Below are 12,301 nucleotides of genomic sequence, written 5' to 3' on the forward strand. Positions count from 1 at the left end.
CGGGACCAAAGTTTATCCCCTGCGCGACTTCGCCACGTGGAGCATCCAGGTTGGTTGACCACGTCACACTCCAGGTGCCTGGAAGGGATCCAGGCGCCCGGAACCGCATATAAAAGGAGGGTTGAGGTGCAGCTTCAAACAGAACTTGGAAAAGCGATCTTCTGCAACGTGCTGCGAATACGACCATCCTGAAGTGCTCCAAGTACACCCCGACGACCCGGAGTTCAGTCTTTTCGATTCTACATTGTTGTTGGTATAGTTTATTATTGTACTTGCAATCTGTAACTATTTAACGGATTTATAGTTGTTGCCCACCGAAAGCGATCAAGGATCGCGGGCCTTCGAGTAGGAGTCGCCTTAGGCTCCGAACGAAGTAACTCCTTTGTGTCTGTGTCTCTTAGCTTAATTTCCGCTGCATTAACTCTTACGTTTTACGATTCCGATAATCGAACGATTTTAGCCACGAGCGCTATTCACCCCCCCCTCTAGCGCGGTCTCGATCCAACAATTGGTATCAGAGCGGGGTCGTTTTGAATTGGTGCAACCACCTTTCAAAACAAATTTTTTCCGTGGTATTTTTTTAAAAAAAAAAAAAAGGGTCAATTAACATTTAGCTATATAGCTATATTTTAATTCTTTTATCGAATCGGTTTTTGCTCAAAGTTGGTCAATACCTCTTGAGCTCGTTTTTCTGCCTCCAGCACTACTAATCCAAGACTCAGTCTTGGAATAGATCTTCGTGTTTTTGCACTTTTTCAGATCAAAATGTCTCAACAAGAGGGGTTCAGTACTGTTCGTCCCCCACTATTCTCCGGAGATGATTTCGGTTACTGGAAGGGAAGAATGGAGACGTATCTGAAGATTCAGTTCGAAACATGGATGATCATTAAGACGGGACTTCAGCTACCATCCGATGACGACGGCAAACCGACTCCCTGCGAGAAGTGGGACGCCTCTCTAATCAAAAAGGTGGAAGCCGACGCCAAAGCTACCTGCACCCTCCAGTGCGGCCTTACCAAGGAAGAGCTCAACAGGGTCGGCCCATTCACCTCCGCAAAGGAGCTCTGGGAAAAGCTAATCGAACTCCACGAAGGCACTGATGACACCAAGGTAAGTAAAAGAGATCTTCTACTTAATAAGTTATATAATCTAAAAATGCAGGAAGGCGAGATGGCGAGTTCTGTACATGCGAGAATCCAAGACATCCTCAACTCTCTTCACGGAATCGTGCAGAAGATAGAGAATCGGGACGTCATAAGGTATGCTTTAAACTCATTTCCAAGGAATACATTGTGGGCATCAATGGTAGATGCCTACAAAGTCTCTAAGGATTTGTCCTCCTTAAAATTAGACGAATTATTTAGTGAGTTTGAACTCCATGAACAAACTAATGCACAGCCATCCGAGAAAGGGATTGCTTTGGTTGCAGGAACGAGTCGAACACGGGAATCAAGAGGACGACGAAAAGTTGAATCGGAATCAGAAGACGAACCCGATTCAGAAGATTCAGAAGATGAACTGGCCAGCGAATTTGTGAATCTTGTAAAGAAACTCTACAAGAAGAAGAAGGGCTTCAACAAGAAAGATCTAAAGAAGGCAGTTCAATCCAAGGAGGCTCAACAGAACTCAAAGACAAAGTTCGAAGTCACTTGCTACGGGTGCAACCAAAAGGGGCATATAAAAGCCAACTGCCCCAATCAAAAGGAAGCCAAGAAGCAAAGAAGAAGGAAAGTCCTAAAGGCAACCTGGGACGAATCTTCTTCGGAGGACGAAGACGACGAACTCAACCAAACGAGTTTACTCGCATTGATGGCCCAGGACCAGATCAGCGAATCCGAGAGCGAGTCAGAAGCAGACTCCGAACAAAGCCACGGATCCGCATCCGTTTCCGAAGGGCCAGACTCCGCTGTAAGTATTCCTAGGCTTAATAATTTAGTCAATTATTTACTTCGCAAATTAGCCAAGTCAAATTTGAAAATTAAGTCACTTTTAAAAGAGGTAATCATTCTTAAAGAAGTAACTAAATCAAAACCGTTAACTGAAGATTCAACTCAAGTACAACAACTTGAGAAAGAAAATTTAAATCTGAAAAATCAGTTAAAAGATTTAAAAATTACTTTAGAAAAATTCTCTCTGGGCTCCAAGAATTTGGATCTAATTCTTGGGACACAAAGAGCCGTCTACAATAGAACTGGGCTAGGATATAAAAAGAAATATAAATCCTATTTATCCTTAATAAACAAACAAAGTAGTAAATCAGTCCAAGCATGGGTCCCCAAGTCCAAATTGATCAATCAAATTGGACTTGGCCAATACTGGGTTCCGAAGGATCAAATATACTACCTCGATAGACCATATCGAGGCCGTGATCCAGGGAAAGCTAAAATGAAAACGATCTTAATTTAAAAATTCGAAATTAAATTAAAAATCAAATTCAAAATTCAAAATTCAAAATTAAATTAAAAATCTAAAATTAAAAAACAAATTCAAAATTCAAAATTTGAAATTAAATTAAAAATCTAAAATCAAAAATCAAATTCAAAATTCAAAATTCGAAATTAAATTAAAAATCTAAAATTAAAAATCAAATTCAAAATTCAAAATTAAAAAACAAATTCAAAATTCAACAAATCAAAATTGTGAAAAGTAGATAGAGGATCCAAACTAGCTGGCACCTCCAACTGAACTACCCGACAGGGTAACTGAACCTAATTTACCCGGAGGTAGGGTAATTAAGGATAGATTAAAAAGGGTTGGATTTAACTTGAAAGACAGTACTGGTGAAATTTTTGGATGATAGTACGTTAGGGAAACTTGGGCATCGCATGTCTAGGAAGATATGGCTTCGACCTGGTGCATTTGGCCAAGTGGAACTGACCGAAGCTACCCTTAAATGGATCCTAACTAGTTACACCAAGGGTTAGTATTAAGTTCAGTGGGTAGGACTATTTGGGAAACCTCGAAGGCATGGTTACTTAAATGAGTTCCTTGTGACTCACCATAGCCCAGAAGTTTATCCAAAGAATGCCTACTTGTTAAACCCAAAGCTAAACCTGAATCTAACACAAATTTAAACTAAACCTGTAAATTGAACCTCAATTCATCTCACATCAATTATATGATTCCCTGATTGACAATGTAAATCGGGTGAGATGACTAAGGAATAAAATTATTTTTAAAAATCATTTCAAAATTGTTTAAAAATCTTTTTAAAAATCATTTCAAAATTATTTAAAAATCTTTTCAAAAATCAATTTCAAAAATTATTTAAAAAATTATTTAAAAATCTTTTCAAAAATCAATTTCAAAAATTATTTAAAAAATTATTTAAAAATCTTTTCAAAATTATCTAAAAAATCATTTCAAAATTATTTAAAAATCTTTTCAAAAATCAATTTCAAAAATTATTTAAAAATCTTTTCAAAATTATTTAAAAAATCATTTCAAAATTGTTTAATTTTTTTTTTAAAAATCATTTCAAAATTGTTTAAAAATTGTTTTTAAAAATCATTTCAAAATTGTTTTAAAATCTTTTTAAAAATCATTTCAAAATTGTTTAAAAATCTTTTTAAAAATCATTTCAAAATTATTTCAAAATATTTTCAAAAATCAATTTCAAAATTATTTAAAAATCTTTTCAAAAACCATTTCAAAATTATTTAAAAATCTTTTCAAAAACCATTTCAAAATTATTTAAAAATCTTTTCAAAAATCATTTCAAAATTACTTAAAAATCTTTTCAAAATGAATTTCAAAATTACTTAAAAATCTTTACAAAAATCAATTTCAAAATTATTTAAAAAATCATTTCAAAATTATTTAAAAATCTTTACAAAAATGAATTTCAAAATTACTTAAAAATCTTTTCAAAAATCAATTTCAAAATTATTTGAAAAACTTAAAATTCAAAATTATTTGAAGACCGTAAATCTCAATCAATAAACATAGTGTCTGCTTCAATCACGCTATCTCCATTAAAAAGAAACCAATTCAACTACTTCATGTGTAGGAATTGGATCAATGGATGTTGGATAGTGGATGCTCCAGACATATGACTGGAGATAAATTGAAGTTTACCAAACTCAAGTACAAGAGTCTAGGATCAGTTGCATTCGGCAACAACGGTAAACTTAAAGTAATCGGAAAAGGTAATATTGAACTTAGTTCCGATTTCATTATTCGAAATGTTTTATTGGTTGAAAATTTTAACTTTAATTTACTAAGTATAAGTCAATTGTGTGACAGCGGATACCTAGTTAATTTCGATAAATCTGGATGTCTAGTTAAAAATATTGAACATCCAGAAATTAAACTTAAGGGACTTAGAAAAAATAACATCTACACAATTGATTTATCAATTTCCTCAATAAAGTGTCTCCTAACACAGCAAGAGGAAACCCAACTGTGGCACCGAAGGCTGGGTCACACACACACAAGACTTATTTCAAAAATGAGTCAAAATGGTCTAGTTAGAGGTTTGCCCAAATTAAAATTTATTGAAAATTCAATCTGTGATGCATGTCAAAAAGGAAAACAAACCAAGTCAACCCACAAGTCAACTAACCTAGAAAGATCCAACACCATACTTGAGCTTCTTCACCTTGATCTATTTGATTCACATGGAGCCAAATCACTAAACAAGAACCAATATTGCTTAGTGATAATTGATGACTACTCTAGGTACACTTGGGTGAAATTTCTAAAAACAAAAGATGAAACCTATGAAATATTTAGTAATTTTTGCAACTTAACGGAAAATGAAAAAGATACTAAAATTAAAAGAATAAGAAGTGATCACGGAGGGGAATTTGAAAATCATAAGTTCACCCAATTTTGTAAAATAAATGGATACCAACATGAATTTTCATATCCTAGAACCCCCCAACAAAATGGACTAGTGGAACGTAAAAATAGAACTTTACAAGAAGCAGCTAGAACTATGTTAAATGAATATCACTTAAATCATCAATTTTGGGATGAAGCAATAAATACTGCAAATTACATTCAAAACAGAATTTTAATTAATAAATTTCATAATAAAACAGCATATGAACTCTACTATGATAAAATTCCCAATCTAAACTATCTAAAAGTATTTGGGTGTAAAGTTCACATTTTAAATACTAAAGATTACTTAGAAAAATTTACACCCAAATCTAACCAAGGAATATTCTTAGGATACTCCTCAACCAGTAGAGCCTTTAGAGTATTTAATCAAAATACCTTGAAAGTTGAAGAAACAACTAATGTAATATTTGATGAAGAAAACAATTTACCTAATATAAATGAAAATATTGACACTAATCCTAGAGCAGCAGACGATGATGAAATCCAATCTAACCTTAATGAGTCAGAAGAACCAGTTTCTGACTCACAAATAAGACCAACTAGAATAAGCTCCTCTCACCCACCTGACCAAATTTTGGGTGACCCAAACCGATGAGTCAGAACTAGATCGTCCTATTGAAACCTTAGTCAGATTGCTCTAATTTCTAAAATTGAACCTAAAACTATAGAAGAAGCCCTGCCTGATCCAGACTGGGTCATTGCGATGCAGGAAGAATTAGCCCAATTTGAGAGAAACCAGGTCTGGGACCTTGTACCTAAACCCATAGATAAATCAATAATAGACACTAAATGGGTTTTTAGGAACAAGTTGGATGATCACGGTAATATAGTAAGAAACAAAGCAAGGTTAGTAGCCAAAGGGTTTAGTCAAGTCGAAGGCTTAGACTATGATGAAACTTATGCTCCAGTAGCTAGACTCGAGTCTATTAGGATGTTATTAGCCTATGCAGCCAATAAAGGATTCAAATTGTACCAAATGGACGTTAAGTCAGCCTTTTTAAATGGTTTTATCAAGGAAGAGGTCTACGTAAGCCAACCTCTAGGGTTTGAAGACATAGACTACCATAATCACGTATTTAAATTAAAAAAGGCACTATATGGACTAAAACAAGCCCCTAGAGCATGGTATGAAAGATTATCTAATTACTTAATATCCAAAGAATTTAACCAAGGACAAATCGATCCTACTTTGTTCGTGAAAACCATAGGAAAAGACATCTTTATAGCCCAAATTTATGTTGACGACATAATCTTTGGTTCAACCAATTCAAAATTCTTAAAAGAATTCGTCAAATTAATGGAAAATGAATTTGAAATGAGTATGGTTGGAGAACTTAATTTCTTCTTAGGTTTACAAATTAAACAAACTAAAGATGGAATCTACATTTATCAAACTAAATATGTTAAAGAGTTAATTAAAAAATTCTGTATGGAAAATTCAAAAATAATAAATACTCCAATGGCAACCAACATAAACATTGACTCTGACCCTGAAGGAAAACCAGTTGACTCAAAATACTATAGAAGTGCCATAGGTAGCTTACTCTATCTAACTGCAAGTCGACCCGACATATTATTTGCAGTAGGTATGTGTGCAAGATACCAATCCTGTGCAAAAGAGTCACACCTAACATATGTTAAAAGAATACTGAGGTATATTAAAGGAACTCTAAATGTAGGACTTTGGTATCCAAGAACTTGCACTTTTGACCTTTATGGCTATTCTGATTCAGACTATGCCGGGTGCAAGCTAGACAGAAAAAGTACAAGTGGTGGCTGCCAGATTCTAGGTCAGTGCCTAGTAAGTTGGTCAAGCAGAAAGCAACATTGTGTTGCTCTATCCACTACAGAAGCTGAATACATAGCTCTAGGAGAATGTGCATCTCAATTGTTATGGATGATGCATACACTAAAAGACTATCAACTAGACTATAAAAATACTAAAATCTTTATTGATAATATCAGCTCAATTAATCTGACCAAAAATCCTATACACCACTCTAGGACCAAACACATAGAGGTAAAACACCACTTTGTAAGGGATCATGTAGCTAAAGGTGAAATTGCACTCAACCACGTTGAGTCCAAATCAAACCTAGCTGACATTTTTACAAAACCCTTACCTGAACTTGAGTTCAGTGGACTTATAAGGCAAATAGGAATGTGTTGGGTAGAATAGATATCTTACTATTATTATTTTGTTTTCAAATTCTAGGAAAAACAGTTTTCAAAACTCCAATTTTACTAGACTTTCAAAAGTTGGGTTTAGTCTAGGATTTCCCCCTAGATATCATGTTCCCCTAGAATTAAGCCAGAGCATCTCACAAAACACCTAGATTTACCTTGATTGTGATTGAAAAATATAGAATGATGTGAGATGCATAGGGTATAGCCTGGACTCAAGAATGCTTATATCTATGCATCAATATGAGTCTGGGCGTTAAATATACAATAAACATTAATCAAGTTAAAGTTCTCCAGCTCTAGTCAAGTCTATCTGGACCTAAATAACTTAAACTTGACTAACCTAGTAAAAGCTATTGTCCTATAGACAATCAGCAAGTAACTAAAGGTTAGACAGTTGGCAAAAGATACTCAATTTCTTTTTCAAGAATGTTTTGTTCTCTATGGCTCTGATACCTAATATATAAACATGACTTGTGCTTGGACTTAAGGACCAACTGAACTTAAATGAATAATCTTATCCTAAAAACTTAAATTCCAATTGACCTTAACTTCCAAACTCTGTTGAATATTGCTAACTTTAATCATGTACAACCCCTTACACATTGCCAATTTTTTGAGTTATGGCAACGGGGGAGAGTAGCAAAAATATAGTAAATATAAAATTCAAATTAAAAATTAAGAGAGAGCAAAAGTTAAGGGGGAGCCAAAACTTAAGGGGGAGTATATAGGGCAAAATTTACTTTAGTTACCTTGTTCATCCATACTTAGCAAATTTTGTCTATGTTTAAAATGACTATCTATTCGCTTGTTTACTTAACTTTGAATTTGTGTTGCCATAATCAAAAAGGGGGAGATTGTTGGTGCGGGAAGCATCCGACGATCGAACTCGTATTTTGATAACGGCAAAGAATTCAAAGTTAAGATGTTTGTTAGTCTAACAAGTCTACTTGAGGATTTCAGGAAAGTCCTAGCTGCGGTTAGGCAAAGGGAAAACCCTCGGGGGCGGTAACCCTAGGTCATAGGGGGTGGTAACCCTATGTGGAAAGTCTTGGCAGGTCGAGGGCTTCAGGCAAAAGTCCTAGGGGGTGGTAACCCTAGGTGAAAAGTCCTGGTGTCGCGAACCAGGTGAAAGACTGGACTAGCCGGGGAAGCGGATGTCCAGCAGAAAGTCCGGAAGCATCGGGTGCTGAGCAAAAGTCCAGTCGATCTGGAGGATCGGCTGGCAACAGGTAAATCTCCTGAGTGGAGTAGGTGAGGACGCGTTCCCCGCAGAGGGAACAGTAGGCGTCGGGTCGACCTAGGGTTTCCGGCTGGAAATCCAAAGTCAGACTCGGACAGTCCAAAGACTGTCGTTTATTCCTTGCTATGTTTTATCATATTCTAACACTGTCTTGCAGGGTATTTTGCTCGGACTAACCTTTGTTTGCAGGTGAGGAACCTGCTGGAAAAAGAGTGTACGGGCGCCCGGAACAGGTCCGGGCGCCCGGGACCAAAGTTTATCCCCTGCGCGACTTCGCCACGTGGAGCATCCAGGTTGGTTGGCCACGTCACACTCCAGGCGCCTGGAAGGGATCCGGGTGCCCGGAACCGCATATAAAAGGAGGGTTGAGGTGCAGCTTCAAACAGAACTTGGAAAAGCGATCTTCTGCAACGTGCTGCGAATACGACCATCCTGAAGTGCTGCAAGTACACCCCGACGACCCGGAGCTCAGTCTTTTCGATTCTACATTGTTGTTGGTATATTTTATTATTGTACTTGCAATCTGTAACTATTTAACGGATTTATAGTTGTTGCCCACCGAAAGCGATCAAGGATCGCGGGCCTTCGAGTAGGAGTCACCTTAGGCTCCGAACGAATTAACTCCTTCGTGTCTGTGTCTCTTAACTTAATTTCCACTGCATTAACTCTTACGTTTTACGATTCCGATAATCGAACGATTTTAGCCACGAGCGCTATTCACCCCCCCCCCTCTAGCGCGGTCTCGATCCAACAAAATTAGGGTTTGAATTGTTGCTGTAGATCAGATTTAATTGCTTCTCATCATTTCCTATTTAGTTTAAGAGTGTGGTGATGATTTAATTATAATGTAGGGTGACAATGCATTATGGTTTGATTGTTGGCACACAAGTAGATTTCACTATTGCTTTAGATTAATTTCTTATTCGCTGTGATTTACTTTTGTTAGATTTAGATTCAAGTTTCAAACCCCCCATTTATATGTTAAAACCCCAAAAATAGGAAATAAAAGACAATCCTAAATTACATTCTACCGTTGGTTCCTCGAGATCGATCTTGGGCTCGTTACTACAACATTATTGTTTAATTAAGGGGTTCAGTGAAATATACATTATTAATTTGATTAGCAGAGGTGACAGATTTCGCTCTATCAAATTTTAGCGCCATTGCCGGGGAAATTATAATATGCAATGTTTAGTAATTTTAGGATTGTTGTTTTGATTGCTTTCATGATTATATATTCATGTGTTGATTTTATTTGTTCCTGAGTCTTCTGATTTTATTTGCTAGTGTTTCAGTGTAAGAACAGGAAATTCATGTAACCATGGATCCATATTATTCATATTTTGGAGATTGGAGGGATAGTGATTACTATCAGCCTCAGACTCAGTTTTATCAGCTTGAATATCAGTCCTACCTACCTATGGAGCAACGGAATAGGTATGAGGATGCACAAGAACAAATTGAAAAATCAATGTGGAAAGTCAATGATGTTATGCATCAAATGAGAGAACATCAAGAGCAACAATTTGCAAGAATACAGAATATTCAAAGTCAGTTAGATCAGATTGCATCATCCATCAACCAATTACAAACACAAAATGCCAGTGAGGAGTTAGATTGTGGAGCTCTTGTCAGGCCTGACACTGCATCTACTTCTTCATTAGATTCTTTAAGTGCTTTTTATTGTCGTAATGATGATGTAGTTGAAAATACTTTTGATTCTACTAACGATGTTGCTCTAGATGTTGTGAATGATGCAGGTATTATTTTTGAAGATGATTTAAGTGTAGGGGAGTGCTTACTGGAAGCATTACCTCAAGAATCACCAAGAATTGAAGATGTAAGTGTAGGGACTTGTGCTACGGAGCCAAGCACCCAAGAATCACTACATGAAGTTGTACACTCACCAGAACTAGAGTCTAAGCATTTATTTGATGAAAAGGAGGTAATAATCACCACTCCAGGTACCTTTAAACACGATAAGGTAAGTATTGTTTGTGATACATCAGAAAATTTCATAGAGGTACCATTTATTGATTTTATTAGATGTGAATCATTTCTTGAAATATCTTTTACCCACACTAATTTTCTCCTATTTTCTTTTTGCCCCACATGTGTGTGGGAGGTGTTTTCTTTGATTGATGTTGTAGGAGAACATAAGCATCCGGAGTGGATGCTTACACTGAACCGACTTAGACCACCAGAAAGAATTTTGAAAAGAAAAATGAGTAATAAGAAGAATTTGAGAAGAACCATGATTACTCCACTTCCGGAGTGACTTCTTTTGTTAGATCTTCTTCAACCACCGGGAATTAAAGGGGAGTTGGTTCCAATTTTGCTTCCTTTTGCATTTTAATTCATGTTTTGAGTCTAATAAATTCTTTATACGTTTCTTTAGTTTCATACTTTGCATTTGCATTTTACTTTCATACTTTGCATTTTGTTAGTATACATAGCATGTCATTTTGAATAAAATTCTCCATGAATTGTTTTAGTAATACTTTTAAGATGGTAAAAGTTGCTTAAATTTGATCATCAATTTTAGGTCATTTGACATGATTGGATGCTTTTCTTACATGATATTGGTTAAAATGGTAGTGGATTCCAATTTGATCAATTGAGCTTGTTTGCAAGAAAATTACCTAGAGAGGACTATTTAAAGCCTATACACCATTATTTTCTTTGTGTGGCATGCATTTACAACAATTGAAACAATAGAACTTGCTTAATTTCTTTTCAAAGCCACAATAGCATATGTATGCGTGGTGATGAAGGATTTTGTCATTCTTATGCTACCCTAATTTTTAATTTCTTTCCCACAATTTTCTTTGAACAATTTCATTTCATCTAGCATTTAAACCCTTGATTATCTTTTCTTGTCATTATTTCATTGAGATGTTTGGATGAATTGCTTGATGAGTTAGATTGTGCAAGATAACAAGTTTTAAGGGTGGGGGAGGTGTTTATTGTTTTTGGAATGTTTGAATTCATTTGTTAATGCTCGGGATTCAAATTCAAGCTAATGATGGAGTTTTGGAAAGATGCAATGGAGTTAAATGCTTAAGGGTTTTATAGTTGGGATGCTACTGTTCTAGAAAACAAGATGCTGAAAATATTGCCATGAATGAAGGGCTCTTAAGATTGTATGCTAAATGTGTCTATTTTTTGAGCTTTATCATGTCAAGAGCAAGCTACAATTGCCTAAATTTTTGAGACTTGATACTATGTTGACACGTTCAGACTCTAGGAAACACATGTTGGAAGAAGAGTTCCCTTGGTTCTAGAAGAGTTCCTTTGATTTGCTTAATTCTGCATAAATGTGAATGAAGTTGAAATTCATTTCTGGATTTTGTCAGAAGCAAATCTGTACAGCAGATTTAATCTTGTTTTGGTCTTGTTTTGAAATCTGTTATTATGGAAGCATGACTGGATATGAAGTTGCTGTTGTGTAACACCCACTAAGCTTTTAAGATAAATATGAGAATGATGAATTTGCCTTAGAAAAATATTAGTAGAATGTTGAACCAAAAAGAAATAAAAATAGGGAGTGGTCAAGGATTGAACCTTGAACCTCTCATGATGTAAATAATAGGATTAATGGGTAATAACCAGTTGGGATAGGAATAATATATTGATAGCAAAGGAGGGAAACTCATGATAAGGATGAGAGTAAAAGCTAGCCAAAAGAAAGCAAGAAAAGAGCAAGAGAAAGGCAACTTGCCTTCCTTCTTTTCTCTCCCTCTTCCTCTCCCTTTGCCGTGACTTAAAGAGGACAATTAAGGGGATTCATTCCCCCTTGTTTCATCATGAATGATGAGAACAAATAAATAAATAAAAATAAAAAGGAAAAAAAAAATAAAAAGGGGGCTAAGGGAGAAGGAAAGCAAAAACCAATTTTGCTACCTCTTCCCCCTTAACATAAAAAGGAGCATGTAAAGAGAAGATTTTAATTTTTCTCTCATTTCTCTCATTCTCTCCTCTCCACCACCAAGAGCCTCAGCCCTCTCTCCTCCATTTTCGGCCCCC

Source organism: Zingiber officinale, chromosome 11B, assembly GCF_018446385.1.
Source record: "Zingiber officinale cultivar Zhangliang chromosome 11B, Zo_v1.1, whole genome shotgun sequence".
NCBI classification, from domain to species: Eukaryota; Viridiplantae; Streptophyta; class Magnoliopsida; order Zingiberales; family Zingiberaceae; genus Zingiber; species Zingiber officinale.